A 17973-nucleotide genomic window follows, 5' to 3' on the forward strand; every position below is an offset into this window, starting at 1 on the left:
TGTTCTTTGACTTTAACTTCCCCTGCTGACTCAACACATTTTTATTCACTTTTAGCGCAATCAAATTTGAGTTTGTGAGGCACTGAATGGAATCCTAGGCCTACGTATAAGTGTCAGAGTAAGTTTACTATAGGATTTTAGATTATAATCTGACACTCTTTTGATATTCGACAAGGGTCTCTTGTGAAAAATGTTTTTGCTGGTCAAGGGGGAAGGCTGTTTTGGTTACTATTCATTGTGGAAGATGGTATCTTGTGGCTTAACATGTAAAACAAACTCCTCTGCCTCTGTAGGACGTATTATTAATTTCATAAGGAAATCTTATGCTTTGCTTTCTTGTGGGTTCCTAGTTTGTATCAACTTAGTTAAATCCCACTGCTAACACCATATGTGAGGGGTCAGAAATGTGAGGTGGACAACTGGGTGAAGGTTTCTCAACAAATGCCATTTTATCATATTTGAAGGTTGGATAAACGCCTCACTAGCCCTACCCTGATGAGGATTTACCTGGCTAAAATAAACTAAAGGAAACACTCTAACAAATAATATCTGTCCCTCATACTTATACATACAATAAATAAACAAGGAAATGCATGGCAGTTAAAAAAAATCAATAATGATTAAACCACAGTCTCTCCTTATATCCTGGGTGAATTACACATCCCCAGGTTTAAGATGGATTATGCTTCACAGTCCAAGAAAAGAAGATAAGGAAATCCTGGTTCACTTGTCAACAGAAAGTTCCAACACATTACTTTGCAATCTCAACTTGTCAACAGAAAGTTCCAACACTTCCAACACTCCAGTGATTCAACAAAAATAAATACAGGGCTGTTCTGCTTCCTTGAACAAGTATATAATGTATCCTCTTTAGATAAAGGATAGTTTCTCAGTTCATCAATAGCAACACTTATAGTCTTGGTCAGGATGATTTGCCACAGCTGATAAGTTCAAAAGGTTCACAACGGGGGCGCCGAGATGAGCTGAGGCGTCTCGGTCGATCTCCTTCCCAGGGCATCATAAAAAGGACCTGAGCCCTCCTCGACCCCCCAGGAGAGGAGAACCGACCCCCCTCAGTGGCTCTGTGTACCCCCGGGCTGCTGGTGAGTGGAGTCCTGAGTCGAGGAGGCGCAGTTTATCAGGTAAATGGCGCTCGCTTGGTGGGCCGGGAGAGCGTGGTGCAGGCCGACGAGTGTTCCCTAGAGTGTGGGAGGGGACGGAGTCCCTCCCTCCCACTGTCAACCTAGAGCAGGGCCTGGAGCGGGGTTCTGCGTCCGGCGGGCTGTTGAGTGCCTGCTCGCCGCGGGCCTCACTGTGCCCGCCAGCGCCCTGCGGCGAGCGCTCCTCAGACTTGTCCCCTCTGCCCGCGGGCATGCGGCCTGGCCTGCCTCTCGGCCTGGGAGGCGGCCGAGGCAGGCGGGCCTTGGACGCTTGGGGAGCACCTTGTATCCCGCCCCTGCCAGCATGGGACCTCAGAGGAAGCAGTTGTTTTTGCTGGCGTCTGGAGGGGTGGATCTTGATGGGCCACTGCTGCGACTGTGGGATCATTGAAGCCCCTGGGCCCTGAAGGGGGTGTGCGGCGGCCGCTGGGAGTTCGATGTAGGATCCAGGGGGTGGGCGTGGGCGGGCCCCTGCCAGTGCGAGACCTCGGCAGAGACAGCGGATTTGGACAGGCGCCTGGAGTCACTGCTCTTTGTGGATCTCTGCTGTGACTCCAGGAACATTGGAACCCCCGTGCCCTTAATATGGTGTGTGGGAGCCGCTAGGGGGCCCTTGGAGGAGCCTGGGGGTGACTGGCTCCCCAGCCGCTGTGAAGATTGGTGAAGGTTGGTGCGCAGGACTCCCTCTGCCCCCTTGGTTTTGTCGCGGGGGGCTGGCGGGCCCCGTGACCTTTTGCTCTGCTGGCCCCTCCTGGATTGGCCTGTGAGAGGCCCCCCGAACTTTGCATCCTGGGACTTTTCGCTGTCTACCACTTCTGCAACCTTTTGTAGCAAGTGCCCTCTGCCCAGGGAGTGTGGGTTCCTGTTCTCCCCTCTTCTGCTCTAGCCTTTTGCTTCTCGTCTGAACAGCGCTTTACCTTTAGGCTTCCATCCTGCTGCTGGGGCGCGGCATCTGGCCTCCTTCTAGTCTGCTGGCCCGGAGGAGGTGAATTTGGCTGGAACATTGGGCACTCGATTCGGTCATCCTGAGTGGTGCCTCGGCCTGCTCCTCTCTGTTCTGGTGGTCACCTCCAGTCTGATCCTTATACCGGTACCTCTTTGGTGTCCCTTGGGGGCGACACTCCCGGCGCCTTTCTTCGATGGCCTCCTGATTCAGGTGTTGGGGTCGGCCTGGCGGGTCCCTCCTGCCCCCTCCGGTGGACTGGGTGACATCCCTACAAAGATTCAGGCATTCACCGGAGTCATCGGGCGGGGGGTGTACCATGTCGGCTACTCCTCCAGCCAGAAGCAGGTCTGCTAGAGCAAATCTGTGGATTCAGGACAGATATTAGCAAGGGGTTAAACTCCTTGGACAAAAAGGTGAACGCAGTGGACGACCAAGTTCAAGCCCTGGAAGCCAATCAAAGCTTGGTTGACATTCTCGAAACCCAGCTTGACACGCGTCTATCGGAATTGGAGAGGAGGGAGGAGAAGGTGGCCCTCAAACTTGACGACTTGGAAAACAGAGGGTGGCGATGTAATCTGAGATTTCTGGGGGTTCCCGAGCAGGATGGAGAGACCCAAGCGGATGTGATAGTGTGGAGCAATGGCAGGCCTCACCTGCAGACACACATGCACGCATTCAGCACTCGCACCAAGAGACACGCCGGAGACGTGTTGCTGCTCTGGTCTCCGGCACGAACTGCCGGCCGGGACCGTCTTTATTCAATGCGCGCATGCGCGAGCCTCGTTATGGGCCGTGCATGCGCAGAACCGCGTATTCACTACGCCACATCCCTCCTTTTTCCCCAAACAATGAACATTGATTAACAGTGTAACTTAACAACGTATTCTTCAAACATAAACGTTCCAGCACAACCTAGATTACTAAGCAGGGTCCATAATAAAGTCTTGGAACCTCTGCGGCGGCTTTCGCCCCGCCCGGCTCGGGTACCTGCGTGCCTCGGCCTGAGGCACCTCTTGTGTCCATTGAGTCTCGGCCAGTCCATCGGGTCTCGGTGGCAGTCCATCGCTTGGCTCAGGTGCCGGAGGGTCGACTTCATCCTTTTCGGCAGATCCCACGCGCTTGAAAAACGAGACGTTCCTGGTGACAGTTCCACGTGCGTTGGCCGCTGTAACCATCGAGCCCTTTACATGCGTCACCCCCAGGGGCTGGGTTTCGTAGGTTAACGATAACTTTCCTTCTGCTCTTCTGTTTCGCACCAATACGGTATCCCCCACCGCAATCGGCCTCTCCGAGAGTTTCCTCCTGATCGTCTCATTTTCGTTCCGCGCCGCCCTCTCCGTTCGCACGTGATCCTTTTCAATCTCCCCCAGCTGGCGGCCTTCCATTTCGGGCAGGAGCCCTCTTGGTACACGCTTAAAGAGTGCTTCGGCTGGGGCGACCCCGGTTGACTGATGTGGGGTCGAGCGATACTCTCGAAGGAAGTCCACTAAGTTGCGTCGGAGGTCTGCGCCTCCATCTGCTGATATGCGGAAAACTTTGTTGAGAGTTCACATGAAGCGCTCTACCTCCCCGTTTGCCCTCGGCCAGAGAGGTGTGACTTTCCTATGACGTATTCCCCTCTCCTCACAATACTGAGCAAAACGTTGCCCCCGAAATGGTGCCCCATTGTCTGAGCATATCTCCACCGGAAGTCCATGCGTGGCGAACATTTTCTCCAGCGCCATGATGGTGTTGTCACTCGCTGTTGACTCCACCAGTTCAACCTCCGGATAGCGGGACCACTGGTCTGTCACCACTAGAAAGTAGAGCCCTCGGCCGGTGGATCCAAAATCGGCATGGACCGTCCCCCATGGCTGGTCTCTTCTCTCCATAGTTTGGATTGGCGGGGCCCTCTCCACCGGGTGTGCTGCTTGGCAGGGGATGCACCTTCTCACAAACTCCTCCACTCTACTTTCCAGGTCGGGGAACCAGACCTTGAGTCTCAGTCTTGCTTTCATCTTGGCCATCCCTTGGTGCCCATTGTGTGCGAGCTGCAGAACCTTGTCAACCAGTGTTCTCGGGATGACAATCTGGTGACCCCTTAGCAGGAGGCCATCCTCGGCTACCGAGAGCTCATGGCGCGCTTTCCAGAGGGCCTGCAGGTCTTTCTGAGCCCCTGTGTTCCATCGGGAGTTGTCCTGGAGGACCTCTCGCCATTCTCCATTTGCCATAGCAAGTTTGATCCTTGTGAATGTCTCGTCCATGTTGGAGTCTTTGGCGATCTCCTGGCGGGATAGGGCAACGGGCAGCGCCGATTCGACCGCGAGATGTATTGCTTCGACACCCTCTGCCACTTCCACTGTGTCTTTTGGCCTCCCCCCATCTGGATGGGGGGACAGGTAGTCTGCCGGATTGTCAGGGCCTGGTCGATACAGCAGTTTGAACCCGTACTCCATTAACAACAGCATCCATCTCTCTATTCTAGGCGGTGGTTTGGATGATGTTCCGGACAAGATCGGGATGAGAGGCTTGTGGTCTGTTACCACACAACCGGTTTTCCCAAAATATATATCCGGAAATGCTTGCACCCCCATAGGACGGCCAGAGCTTTCCGCTCAATCTGAGCTCTCCGTCTCCGTTAGCGCTTTGCTGGCATATGCGATGGGCCTCATGGTTCCTTGATTGTCGGCCTGCATGAGGACAGCCCCCAGTCCTACGGGGCTGGCATCGACTACAATTTCGGACTCCCGATCCGGATTCAAGTATGCCATTGTTTCTTGTTCCGATAGGGCATTTTTGATGTTGTCGAAAGCCCACTGTTCTTTCTCCCCCCAGCTCCAGGTGATGTCGTTTCTGGTTAGCGCTCTCAGGGGTTCCGACAGGGAGGCCAGATCGCGGATGAAGCGACCACAATACGTCACCATACCCAGGAAGCTTCTGATTTCAGATGGTGAGGTTGGCGGGGTAGCTTCCCGGATGTCTTTCACTTTTTCGGGATCAGGTGATATGCCCCCCGCGTGGAAGACGAACCCGAAAAAATTCCAGCCTGTCTCTCAGGAACTCACACTTCTCTTTGTGCAGTGTCAACCCTAGGTCGCGCAGCCTCACCAGTGTGCTTTCCAGGCGCTTTAGGTGTTCAGCCTCGGAACGGGCAAAGACCAGAATGTCATCCGACATGTTTATCACTCCCTTGAGTCCAGACAGGGCTCCCCCCCATAGGACGGCCAGAGCTTTCCGCTCAATCTGAGCTCTCCGTCTCCGTTAGCGCTTTGCTGGCATATGCGATGGGCCTCATGGTTCCTTGATTGTCGGCCTGCATGAGGACAGCCCCCAGTCCTACGGGGCTGGCATCGACTACAATTTCGGACTCCCGATCCGGATTGAAGTATGCCATTGTTTCTTGTTCCGATAGGGCATTTTTGATGTTGTCGAAAGCCCACTGTTCTTTCTCCCCCCAGCTCCAGGTGATGTCGTTTCTGGTTAGCGCTCTCAGGGGTTCCGACAGGGAGGCCAGATCGCGGATGAAGCGACCACAATACGTCACCATACCCAGGAAGCTTCTGATTTCAGATGGTGAGGTTGGCGGGGACGGAGAGACGGAGAGCTTTCACCCCCATACCTGGGGGTGACGCATGTAAAGGGCTCGATGGTTTAGGTGTTTAGCCTCGGAACGGGCAAAGACCAGAATGTCATCCGACATGTTTATCACTCCCTTGAGTCCAGACAGGGCTCCCCTGATAGTATTCTGGAAGACCTCTGCCGCGGAAGAGATACCAAAACTGAGTCTTTTATATTGGTATAACCCCTCGTGAGTCGTAAACGTTTTGATGTATCTTGACTCGGGGTGGAGCTCTAACTGATGGTACCCGGATCTCAAATCCAGTTTTGAGAACACTTTCGCCCCTTGAAGATCCCCAATGATGTCGTCCAGGGTGGGTGTTATGTGGCGCTTTCTTTTGATCGCTAGGTTGGGAAGCCTCATGTCCACGCAGATGGGTACCGCACCCGGCTGTTTGGGCTTTGGGGCTACCACGATCGTGGAGACCCACGGGCTGGGGCCCTCTACCTTCTCAATGATGTCCTTGTCTATCAGGGATTGCAGCTCGCGTTCCACCTGTGTCCTCAGATGGAAAGGGACGCGGCGGTGTTTGAGAGCCGTTGGTCTCACAGACCCATCGATGTGGAGGCGTATTGGGTCAGCCTTTAGTTTCCCTATCCCTCGGAATATCATTTCAAAACGACTCAACAGATTTTCCAAGTCAGTGTGGTAGACCGCAAATGAGAAGTGTACAATGTCCAATGCCTCAGCCGCAGCACAACTCAGAAGGGAATGCGGGCTCACATCTGTGACAAAGAACCTTGCCCTTATTCTATTTTGTCCGTGAGTGACTAGGGCCACGAATACTCCTTGGATGGGGAGCGGTGTGTGTCCTCCGAAAGCATATATAAGTGCTGTGGACTCGGCTAGGCCTGGTGGACCAGGGAGTGCGTTGTAGTGTTCCGTCGCCAGCACACAGACGGACGCTCCAGTGTCTATCAAGACCGGTGTGGGTGTTTCCCCAATGTTAACTGTGTACTTGGGTTGTCGTCTCCTGCCGGGGCCTTCAGCTCTGCTCGAGTTGAAGAAGATTTCATCTTCCTCCTCCTCCTCCTCGGCGATGTTTAGGTCCTGTATACCTTGTTCAATGGATGATACACCCCTCACTCTCCGAGTGCTGCCTCTGGCAACCCTTTCGGGCCCTCTCGACATGGCGACAGGTGCTGATGCTCTGCACACCCTAGCATAATGTCCTGGGGTGTTACACCGGCCACAGGTTCTCGATTTGGCTGGACAGTTACCCATGTGTGGCAGGTCGTACCCACAATATTGGTACGAGGGAGCGTTGCTATGCCCCCCGGGCTATCACCACCTCTTGATGTCCACCTTGACTTTCCTGGGTTAGTGCGGCCAATTGCAAAAGCCTCACCTTCGTTTCTCCCATGCGTGGCTGCATCCATTTTCGCACCCCTCGCTTCAGCCAGCTCATAGGCGCTCCCTGTGTCCAGAATCTGTTGTAGGGTCAAACCAGGTTCCCTAAATACCTGCCTCCTCAGTTTACCGGAGCTGCAACCCTGCAACAACTGGTTCCGAACCATCTCCTCTTCATTTCCCCATCTACAGGAGCTTGCCAGAACTCTGAGTTGTGCACAAAATTGATCCAATGACTCTTCCTCTCGTTGTCTTTCCGCACTCATGACGAACCTATCAAAGTCTACATTCGCCATTGGCAGAAAGTGATCTCGGAGCGCCTGCTTCACTGCAGCATATGTCGCAACCGGAATGTTCAGAGAGTCATATATCTTGTGAACCTCGGCCCCTGCCGAGTACACCATGATTGCAATTCTTTCTTCGTCCTCCGTGATCCCCGAGGCCGTGAAGAACATCTCCAACCTCTTCACCCACAGGAGCCATGTAGGCCCCAACTTGGAAGGTGGGCCCGTGGTATCAAATTCGGGCATGGGGGCTAGTGTGCTGTTCACCCTGCGAGGGATGGGGGCAGGAGCGCCATCCTGTTCTTCTTCCTCCCCCATTTCTCTGCGTGGTACTCACAGGAATACGTTGAACTGCTTTGAAGACGGGGCCCCGGATCACCCTGGGCGCAATATCTTCTCCAGTGCCACTCTTTTTTTTTTTTTTTTTTTGACAGAATGCCACAACCTTGCAGCTGCACAGGCTGTGGAGGGTCCAAAAATTGAGGATTTTCAGTGCAAATCGCAGATGGCGCACGAGCACCCTCACGGGCCGCAACCACTGCGTTCTGCGCACAATCCAAGATGGCCGCCGGCCACACGTGTGAGCCCGTGCCGACACAGAGCAGCGTTCTCCTCCCTGGACGCTACCGGAGCGAAGGACTGCTCCCGCACCGTCCTCGTCGCCAGTGTGATAGTGTGGGGCGATGGCAGGCCCCACCTGCAGACACACACGCACGCATTCAGCACTCGCACCAAGAGACACGCCGGAGATGTGTTGCTGCCCTGGTCTCCGGCACGAACTGCCGGCCGGGACCCTCTTTATTCAATGCGCGCATGCGCGAGCCTCGTTATGGGCCGCGCATGCGCAGAACCGCGTATTCACTACGCAACAGCGGAGGTCCTAAGAATTGTGAAAGCGGTTGTCAGCAAACTGTTTGACGAGGGTAACACCATTGAGCCTACAATTGACAGAGCCCACAGGGCGGGAGCGCCTGCTAGAGGTCCCCGTTCGATCCTGCCAAAATGTAATTACTACTCTGAAAAAGCATAGATCCTGGAGCTGGCAAAAAGGAAACGCTCTGTTGTTTGGGAATTTTCTAAAGTCATGATCTTTCAGGACCTTTCTGCTCTTACGCTGTCGCGACGGCGGCTCTGCAGTCCCCTAACAAAATGGCTGAAATCTAGAGCAGTGCGATACATGTGGGGCCACCCTTTTTCGCTCTCATTCGAGGTGGAGGGCTATAAATACTCCCTTGTTACGGAAGACGACATACAGAGGGTGTCTCGGGAGCTTCTGGAGGCTTCCCCTCTGGGCGATGGTGAGGAACGCAGGGGAAAAGAGATAGCGAAACCCAGTAAATCGGACGGCTTCACAGAGAGACGTCGTGTCCGGGGCCACAGGAAATATAGAAAAGTGGCAGTGTCATCTCCTAAACAACCGGCTGCTTGATTTGGTCCTGTGAAAGGCGCCTAGCCCGTAGCTATAGAAAATTCATAATGTTGGCGCCATCCTTTAATGTTTAATTCTCCAAAGTTGCTTCCTGAGTAGGAGGGGCGGGGTTGAAAAATATGTTGTGTCTGTGCTGGTTTTTCCAAAGTGGGGGGGCTCAGAATGTTGTTGTCTTCTCAGGTGTTAATTGCCCTGGTCGAGGCGATCCTTGGTGGCCTGGTTGTGCGGCGGATTGATGTCGCAGTCTTACCAGGCGCTCGGGGTTAGGGAGCATGGAAGGTTGAGGGGGTTTGCACAGTTGGGAAAGGACTGGGTGGGTGAGGGGGGTAGAAGGGTGTTCCCCTTAGTTGTTGGGGTGGTTTTTTTAGGCTAACAGGGCTTCCGTGGATAGGGGCTTCACAAGGTTCTTCGTGATGTACTCTTGCGCACAGGGGCCGGGGGTTGTGACAGTCACAATAGTCTCCCTAGTGGAGTTGGAGAATTATTTTTGTCTTTTCTATGGGTGATTCTCTCCAGTTCCTGTCTGTGGGGTCCCTGAACATGCAGGGACTGAACTCTCCTACCAAGAGATCGTTGGTGACGAGGGAATTTTCTAGGCTTAAACTTCACTTTCTGTTTGTACAGGAATCTCATTGGGTCAAGGGGAAGGAGCCGAATCTCAGGTCCAGGGCCATTCAACACTTGTTCACGTCTTCTTACTCCGCGAAGAAACACGGAGTTGCCCTCTTGATTTCCCCCAATGCACACTTCTCCCCCAGGGTACACAGATCTGACCCAGAAGGGCGTTTTATTATGGTCAAGGGGGTAGCGAGGGGCAGGATGTTTACTCTGGTGTGTGCGTACACCCCGAACGAGGCACAAGATGTTTTTTGGGAGGGGATGGGGGAGATCATTAGAGGATTCGCTGAGGGTTCTCTAATAGTAGGCGGGGACTTCAATATGGTTCTCTGTCCGGGAATGGATAGGAAATCCCCTAACCCTTGCCCTGATCTTAAGGTCCAAGTGAAGTTGGCGGACGCTTTCCGTCGGATTAATGGGGAACTGGGCTTGGTGGATGCGCACCCTTCGAGGCGCGACCACGAGCCGCTCTTCACTTTTTTTTCTAAAGTGCATTTGGCATTCTCGAGGATTGTTTACGTACTGGTAGACTCCTCGATCCGGGATTGTGTCTCCGATTTTGGGGTAGAAGCTACTCCGTGGTCCGACCATGACTTGGTTAGGGTCAACCTGGGGGGTCCCCCCTCCGGCCCCTACTAGGTCTCGTTGGATCTGCAATGACACCTTGCTGCAAGATAAGGAGTTGAGACAGTCCCTACTAGCTGCTATTAAGGAATACTTTGTGTATAATGATACCGGGGAGGTGGATGTCATGGGAATCCGGGATGCATTCAAGGCCACGATCAGAGGCTCCCTTATAGAGATGGGTTCGAGGAAAAAGAGGGAGAGGGATCGGGAGGAGCTAAAGTTGAGAGAGCAAATTACCGCCATTCAGCCGGGGGGAAGCTGAAGTCACAGATGCGCCCAGGCAAGTGGGAGGAGCTTCAGAAGCTCTGGGCTAAACGGTCTGCCCTGCTTGTGGGTCAGACGCAGAGAAAGCTAGCCTTCTTAAAACAGCGGTATATGGAGAGGGGGGAAAAGGCGGACAAGATTCTGGCTTGGAGGCTGAGGGAGCTTCGTAACAGTAGAAGAGTGAACTTCATCTTCTCCCAGGCGGGGGAGAACATTTTGCAGGATGGCCTGATAGCGGAACAATTTAGGCAGTATTATGAATGCCTGTATGCATCAGAGTATTCAGGTGACGGGGCTGATGTGGACCGTTTCTTAGAATCCCTTCCCATCCCTCGTCTCTCCCCTGAGAACTGTGACTCCTTAGGGCTCCCCATTTCGCCTCAGGAAATAATTGACACCATCTCTTCTCTGAAGAGTGGCACTGCTCCAGGGGATGACGGTTTCTCAGTCCGCTTCTACAAGACTTTCCATTCCACATTTGCTCCATTCTTGGCTAGGGTGTTCAACTCTGCCCTTGACACAGGTTCCCTTCCTCTTACCATGATGTCGGCACTCATCGTGGTTCTCACGAAGGAAGGGAAAGACCCTTCACCCTGCCAGTCCTACAGGCCCAGTTCCCTCCTCAATATAGATGTCAAGATTCTAGCCAAACTCCTGGCGAATAGACTGTCAAAGCTCCTTCCTTCTCTGGTGCACGGAGACCAGGTCAGTTTTATTCCTGGTCGCCTAGGGTCTGATATTGTGAGGAAAACTCTTGACCTCATGCATGAGGTGTCGAAGAGGGATATTGAGGCTTAACTCCTCTCAATGGACTCTGAATAGGCCTTTGACCGTGTCGAATGGCCTTATATGGGTAAGGTGCTTCGGAAAATGGGCCTGGGGACAAATTTTGTGGGTGGGTCTCGGCCCTGTAATACGGTCCCGTAGCAAGAGTCCTGGTTAACAGCTGTACCTCAGCATGCCTGCCGCTTTCTAGAGGTACCCGTCAGGGGTGTCCTCTTTCCCCCCTTTTATATGCCTTGGCGATGAAGCCCCTGGCCATTGCAGTCAGGGCCGAGAGTGGAGTCTCCGGAGTGCAATGTGGGGAATATGAATTCAAATTATCCTTGTTTGCGACAATATTTTGGCTTACCTGACCAATCTCCAGAATTCCCTTCCTCGTTTGTTGGGCTTAATTCGCCACTTTGGTTCCTTCTCTGGTTTAAAGGTTAACGTACCCAAATCCTGCATAATGCCGATGGGGGGGTTGGACCACAAAATCAGGGGTAGAACAGAAGTGCTGGGTATGAGAGTAGAGCGGGAAACCACCAGATATCTAGGCACCAATATTCTCAGGGACCTGGGTAAATTGTTTGAGTCAAACTTCCCACTCTTCCGGTAAAGATACAGAGCGACCTGACAAGATGGTCTCCCCTTACTCTCTCATGGTTTGGGCGCATGACCACGGTTAAAATGAATATACTTCCTCGTCTTCTTTATCTTTTCTCGTCCCTTCCCTGCATGGTTCCCGACTCTTTTTTTGAATCACTACAATCCCGTCTCCTTCGCTTTATTTGGAATGGCAAGAGGGCTCGAGTGAAATATTCCACCTTGACTCTTCCAAAGTCTTTCGGGGGCTTTGGCCTCCTTGATTTCAGTTTGTAGTATAAAGCAGCCCAGTTGTGTGTGATGTTAGAGTACCTGAGAGACGACCTAAGGACGTATTGGACTTACGTGGAGGATGTTCAGACCCATCCGAAAAAGTCAGGGACTTGCTATGGGCTCCCCAGGTTCCCTTCCACTGTCTGTTAGATACCATCCTACCCCGGCTCCCCTGTGGGCATCCTGGCAGCCTAATAAAGATAATAAGCTCCTCTCTTCCTGGCCTTCCCCCCTATCTTCTCTTTGGGGCCCCCCGTTCAATCTTGGCTCTAGAGGTTTCCGAGAGACGCAGTCGTGGTCTGATCAGGGGCTGGAAAGGGCAGCCCAACTCTTTCGCCAGGGTGTGTTAATTGAATATGACCAGATGTCGGAGGTGTTGAGGGATAAACCGTTCTCCGTTTTTGAATATCTACGGCTTAAGGGGATCCTCACACAAGCATGTTGGCTGGCTGACCTGTCTCGTCCCTTGACCCCCTTTGAAATGATCTTTGTGGAAGCCAAGGCCAGGAAAGGCTCAATTTCCAAGATTTATAATGTGTTGGTCACCGCTAATCTAGAAGGTAGACAGCCGTTCAAGCATATTTGGGAAGAAAGACTGGGCTTTACCCTCGACGACCATACATGGGAATCAGTTTTCAAGTCAATTTTGCCGGGGAGGTTGTATACGGCTGCCATGGAACATAGTTTTAAGATCCTTCACTCTTGGCACCGACCCCTGGTCACCCTATCCAGAATGTTTGCTGAGGTGTCTCCGATGTGCCCTAGGAGTGTCTCTGATGTGCCCTAGGTTGTGCGCACACCGTGGTACCTGGTACCACATGTGGTGGGAGTGTCCAGTCATCCAGGTTTTTTGGTCGGAATTGCTCAGTTGGATTAAGGACATTCTGGGAACGAGCCCCTCCCTTCTCCCCTTGGAGATCCTCTTGGGCACGCTCTTGCCAAATAATGAGTCTCTTCCCTTCTCAAAGTTGACGGGGGCTATGTTGAGAGCGGGGAGACTAGCCCTGGCTCAAAAATGGAAGAGTTCCTCAGCCCCATCTAACGAGGAGTGGCTTAACAAGTTATTATGAGAGTTTCACTTATGAGAAATTGTCGGCCATAGCCAATGATATTATGCCTTCTTTCTTGCAGGATTGGACTGTGGTTCTTTTAAGTGTGGACTGTGATGCCCTGAAACTGTGAACTGTTTGGTTTCTAAAGTCTTTAAAAGGCTTGTGGGTACCTCCTGTAGCCCTTTCTTTTGCCTGGTATCACATCGCCGTGTGGGGCCTCACATTTATTGTTGCCACATTGAAAAGTCATAATTCGTGTCTAGTTCTAACTTTATGCCTCTTGTGCCTATTGCTCAGTGAAGCCTGGTAGCCTGTAGGTGGGGGAATACGGAGGGAGGGTGGGGGCGAAAAATGGTATGCATTACTTTATCATTGGGTGAATCTGTTCTTATACTCCAGGTGTTGACTGGAGGGTCTGTTGTTTGTTGAAATGCTCAATAAAAACAAAGTTAAAAAAAAAAAGGTACACAACTTCTTTTTACCAACTTTACACAGTTCTTCCTTCAGCACCACAAACAACATAAATTGGCTTTGTCTGGACCACTTTGTAGATATTCTACTTCTACCTGGTTTGCTCCCATGCCAGGCCTACCCCTCCAAAGGTTTGCCATTCGGGTATACTCCCCTGCCCGGACAATGTTTCACAACAACAAGTGCTTTTATGGTTAAGATCAACTGACAACAGTTCACAACAGCTTCACAGTATTCAACAGTTTGCAGCTTCAAAACCTTTAACATCTCTTCAGGGACAACAAGATTCACAGTGGTGCTCTCTAATACTCTTCTGTAACTAATGCTCCTCTCCCTCTGAATATCCCTTTTCATAAGGGCATTGTTACGCTCACCTGTCTCTGCAGAGGCGTCGGGGCATGGTCGCAGCCCTCCAAGGGATGAAACTCCTCTTGTCTGTTCCTCCCTCTGCGTCTGTGTGGGAAACTGCGGTGATGAGCAGTGTGGTTCCTGCGCGAGTATAAGGGGGGTCGTATGAGTATGCAGCCTGTGGTCCCTGACCCCTTCTCCAAACCTCTTCTCCCTGGATGTGGCTTCCATGGGGTTGCACTACTCTTTTTTTTTCAATAACTCTGTTTAATTGAGTTTAAACAGCACAACAACAACATGAATATAAACATAGGCATTCATCCAAAAAACAAGGCAATATCGACAGCGGCAAAGGCAATGCTGGGCCGAGGGGCTGTGAGACGGTCGCGAGACAGATAAATGCTGGCAATACTGGTTGCGTCTTACATCCTCGAGTTAAGGGGAGGGTGAGGGGGAAGAGCGAGAAGGGGGGGCAAAGGGGGGAAGTGAAAATAGGGAGGGGTGGGTTTCAGTGAGCATCGGGCCATTTACCCCATATCTTTTCAAATTTACGGGGGCATCCCCGCGCGTTATAGATTCGGCGCTCCGAAGCAGCACATCTGTTTAGTTCATTGCTCCAGCGGTTCGGGTTCAGTGGGTCTGCAGAGCCCCAGTTAGCAGCAATAAGCCTTTTTCCCACCCCCAGCGTGACCACCAGAATTTTTTTTTCGTACTTTGTCAAGTCCATTTCTCCCCAGATGCCCAGAAGTGGCATTTTGGGGTCTTTAGGAATTGGCGTCGCCAGGACAGTGGAAATCGTATTGATGCAGTCCCCCCAGAAGACTTGTAACACTTTACAGACCCAGATCATATGTGAGAAGGTGGCCGGCTCACTCTTACATCTAATGCATGTCCCATCCTCGGTTCCCCCCCACCTGGCCATGGCTTTGTGAGAGTAGTAAGAGGGGTGGAGGATTCTAAGTTGTATTAGTCTGAGCTTGGCTTCTATCCCAATCTCTCTGGGGGACATTAATGCGTCTATCCAGTCTTCTGTATACATGGTAGACCGATGCCTCCCTCCCATACCGATCTTTGGAGCGTATTAAGGGCAATTCTGGGTTGTTTCCCTCCCCATAACAGTGTGCAGAGATTCCTATCAATGAGTGTGAAAGTTTCCTGTCGGATAGTAAGCGGGGCATTTTGGAGAACATATAGGAGTCTGGGGAGGGTCATCATCTTGAACAGTGCTGCCCTGCCCATTAGCGATAGGGGGAGTGATTGCCAGTGGGAAACATCTCTATTAAACCGTTCTAATACGGGCTGAAGGTTGAGTTGGGGGAACCCCTCTAGTGTCGGGTCAAGCCGTATGCCCAGATATTTTAATTCCCTGATGCAGACATGGTAGGGGCAAGTCTCTGGAATCGCAGACTGGCCTCCCTGGATCGGGAAGTAAATGGTTTTGGCCTCGTTCACCTTTAGGCCTGCAAAGTTTTGGTATTCCTTAAGGATAAGGGAGACGGTCGGGTATGAGGTATATAAGGAGGTCATCTGTATAGAGCGAAAGTCGATCCTCCCCTCCCCCCGGCCAGGCAAATCCGGACCAATATTTGTTTGATCTGAGTTCTATTGCTAGTGGTTCAATGGCGAGAAGGAAGAGAAGTGGAGACAGGGGGCACCCCTGCCTAGTACCTCAGCCAAGAGGAAATGGTTTGGAGGACCTGCCGTTCACCCTCACAGTGGCCTCCGGAAATGCGTAGAGGAGTTTGACCCATGATATGAATGTTTGCCCAAGGTTCATTCTGGCCATGATTGCCCATAAGGCGTCCCACCCCACAGAGTCAAATGCCTTCTCAAAGTCCACCGCTAGGAGGGCCAGTGGTGACGGTATTTCTGCGGCTCTGCTCAGGTCAAGTTGAATTCTACGTAGGTTCATGCGAGTGGATTTATTGGGTATAAATCCACATTGATCTGGGTGGATGAGTGTCTCAATCACCTTTAGTAGTCTATTAGGAAGTTCTCTGGCGAGGACCTTAGCTTCTCCGTTGATCAGTGAAATGGGACGGTAGAAGGTGCATTCAGTCCTCCGGGGGTTTTCCAGTTTTATGTATGACAACTATGCACGCCCTCCTGAGGTCTGGGGAGAGTGCACCTTGTTCTTTACTTCGTAGGAACATGCGGTGCATATGAGTCGGTAGTGTGCGCCAAGGCATTTCCAGGTCTCTGTTGGGAACCCGTTGGGGCCCGGAGTTTTCCCAGGTTGGAGCTGTGCAAGCGCCTCTTGTATTTTATTCTCAGTGATTTCTGTGTTCAGGAGGTCTGTTTGCTGTTGTGAGAGTTTCGGGATCTCAATCCGGTGAGATAGCAAGAGGGTTCGAGTGTGGGGCGTCCGGTAGGTGGAGTATAGAGTTTCCTATAGTAGGCGGCAAATGTTTCCACTATGTCAGAGTCTTCCATCAGCAACGTTCCCTCTGGAGATCTGATATCTCGCATCTGTCCTCTGCTTTGTTCTCGTTTCTCCGACCAGGCCAGCGTTTTGTTTGCTTTGTCACCTCGTTCGTAGAGTTGGCTCCGGACCAGCTGATGGGCCATTTGTGCGTTGTCCAGAGCTATGTTGCTGAGGGCTTCCTGTGCCGTAACCAGGGCTTCCTTTGCTTCTTGAGTGTTATGTGCTAGGATTTGTCGTTCGCATTCTTGTACTTGCGCTTCTGCCTCCCTGACCTTTTGGGCACGTCGTTTCCGGTGGGCGGATACCACTGAGATAGCTTCCCCTCGGAGGACCGTTTGATATACCTCCCAAATCGAGATCGGGCATTCCACTGAGCCTTCGTTTATTTTCGAAGTATTCTGCAGTCTTTTTCTCAAGTTCTTCCATGATTTCAGGGAGCCGCAAGTGATATGTGTTCAGGCGCCAGTTGCTATCCGGGCGTTGGCAGGCATTCTTCATGGTTATAAGGAGCGGAGAGTGGTCCGAAATTCCTCTTGCAAGGAATTCAGCTGATAAAAGTCTATGGGTTGTGCTACGGGGGATGAAGGCATAATCAATTCTTGAGAGTGATTTATGCACGCTGGAGAAAAAGGAAAAGCCGGCCTCGTCGCTATGGAGTGAGCACCATGTGTCTATTAGCCCCAGTGCTTTGGCAAATGCGGAGAACGATGTCGGGGCAGGTCGGCTTCCAGGTCTCCTATAAGACCTATCGGCTGTGACATCCATCACTTCATTGAAATCTCCTCCTATGACCCACAGGCTGGCCTCCTCCTCCAGGAGCAAGTTCCGCAGCTCAGCCAGCAGTTCTTTCGTGAGCGTGGGGGGGGGCGTAGATCGCAGCAAGACCCCATTTCTCACCCCAGATGTCAGCGAGCAGTATCACATAGTGGCCCCGAGGATCGGTTCTTACTTTACTGACCTGTAGGGGAACTTGTTTATGGACGAGTATCATTGGTACCCTGGCGCCTTTTGTGAATCTAGCTTGGTAGGTGTGCGGGTAATTGGATCTTTTGAAGAAGCTGCTGTCCGTGCCAATCAGATGTGTTTCATTGAGGAGAACTATGTCTGGTGAGTATCGGTTGAGATACTGGAGCACCAATCTTCGTTTCACGCTGGAGCCGAGGCCGTTAACATTCCAGGACAATAAAGAGAGCGTGTTGGTGTTTACTTTATCTGCTTGGGTCTCGTAGTGGGGTATATGGGAGGATTAATGGTGGTTTTGTGTGTTTCCGAGGTGTGCGGAGGTATTCACCAGAGGGAGACGTCCAGAGGTTGCCATGTGATTGTGTGACCGATAACTGGATAGCTTGGGTATCATTGGCCCCGCCAGTAGACAGTGTTTGATTTCCATGCCAGTATGCGCCGGTGTCATGCATTCTCATCTGTGATTCTGATTACTTATACCCTTAAAACTCCCACCACCCTGTACTCCCCCCCCCCCAACTGGGAGCACCTCTCACCCAAATATTTAACTTATAACTAGAGAACTTCTTCGGGATGACCCGGACTGGGGTAGTGCCTACACCGCATGATGAGCGGCAGCCGCTAGGTTAAAGTTCCTGTGATGCTGCACTGAAGGTTAGCTCCCGTATTGCGGAGGCCTCATCTATTCTCTGTGGGGCTGTTGGCAAGATGCTGCGTGGTGTCACCATCCACACTTGCCGGGGACAGAGGGTGCGAGGGCCGCCCAGACCAGGGTTTCTGCGCAGGTGGGTCAGGCG

At 52.1% G+C, this 17973-nt stretch overlaps 1 protein-coding gene across 1 annotated transcript in view; it reads right to left on the bottom strand.

Moving 5' to 3' along the window:
- The window catches only part of PIGW (phosphatidylinositol glycan anchor biosynthesis class W), a 439057-nt gene that overhangs the window by 183427 nt on the left and 237657 nt on the right, over nucleotides 1-17973 (bottom strand). Inside the window, exon 3 of the transcript XR_011274571.1 lies at nucleotides 13815-13929. The gene's annotated coding sequence lies outside the window, so the exon portion shown is untranslated. The remainder of the gene's footprint in view (nucleotides 1-13814; nucleotides 13930-17973) is intronic.

This window comes from Ambystoma mexicanum, chromosome 9 (assembly GCF_040938575.1).
Source record: "Ambystoma mexicanum isolate Mex_15411 chromosome 9, UKY_AmexF1_1, whole genome shotgun sequence".
Classification (NCBI taxonomy): domain Eukaryota; kingdom Metazoa; phylum Chordata; class Amphibia; order Caudata; family Ambystomatidae; genus Ambystoma; species Ambystoma mexicanum.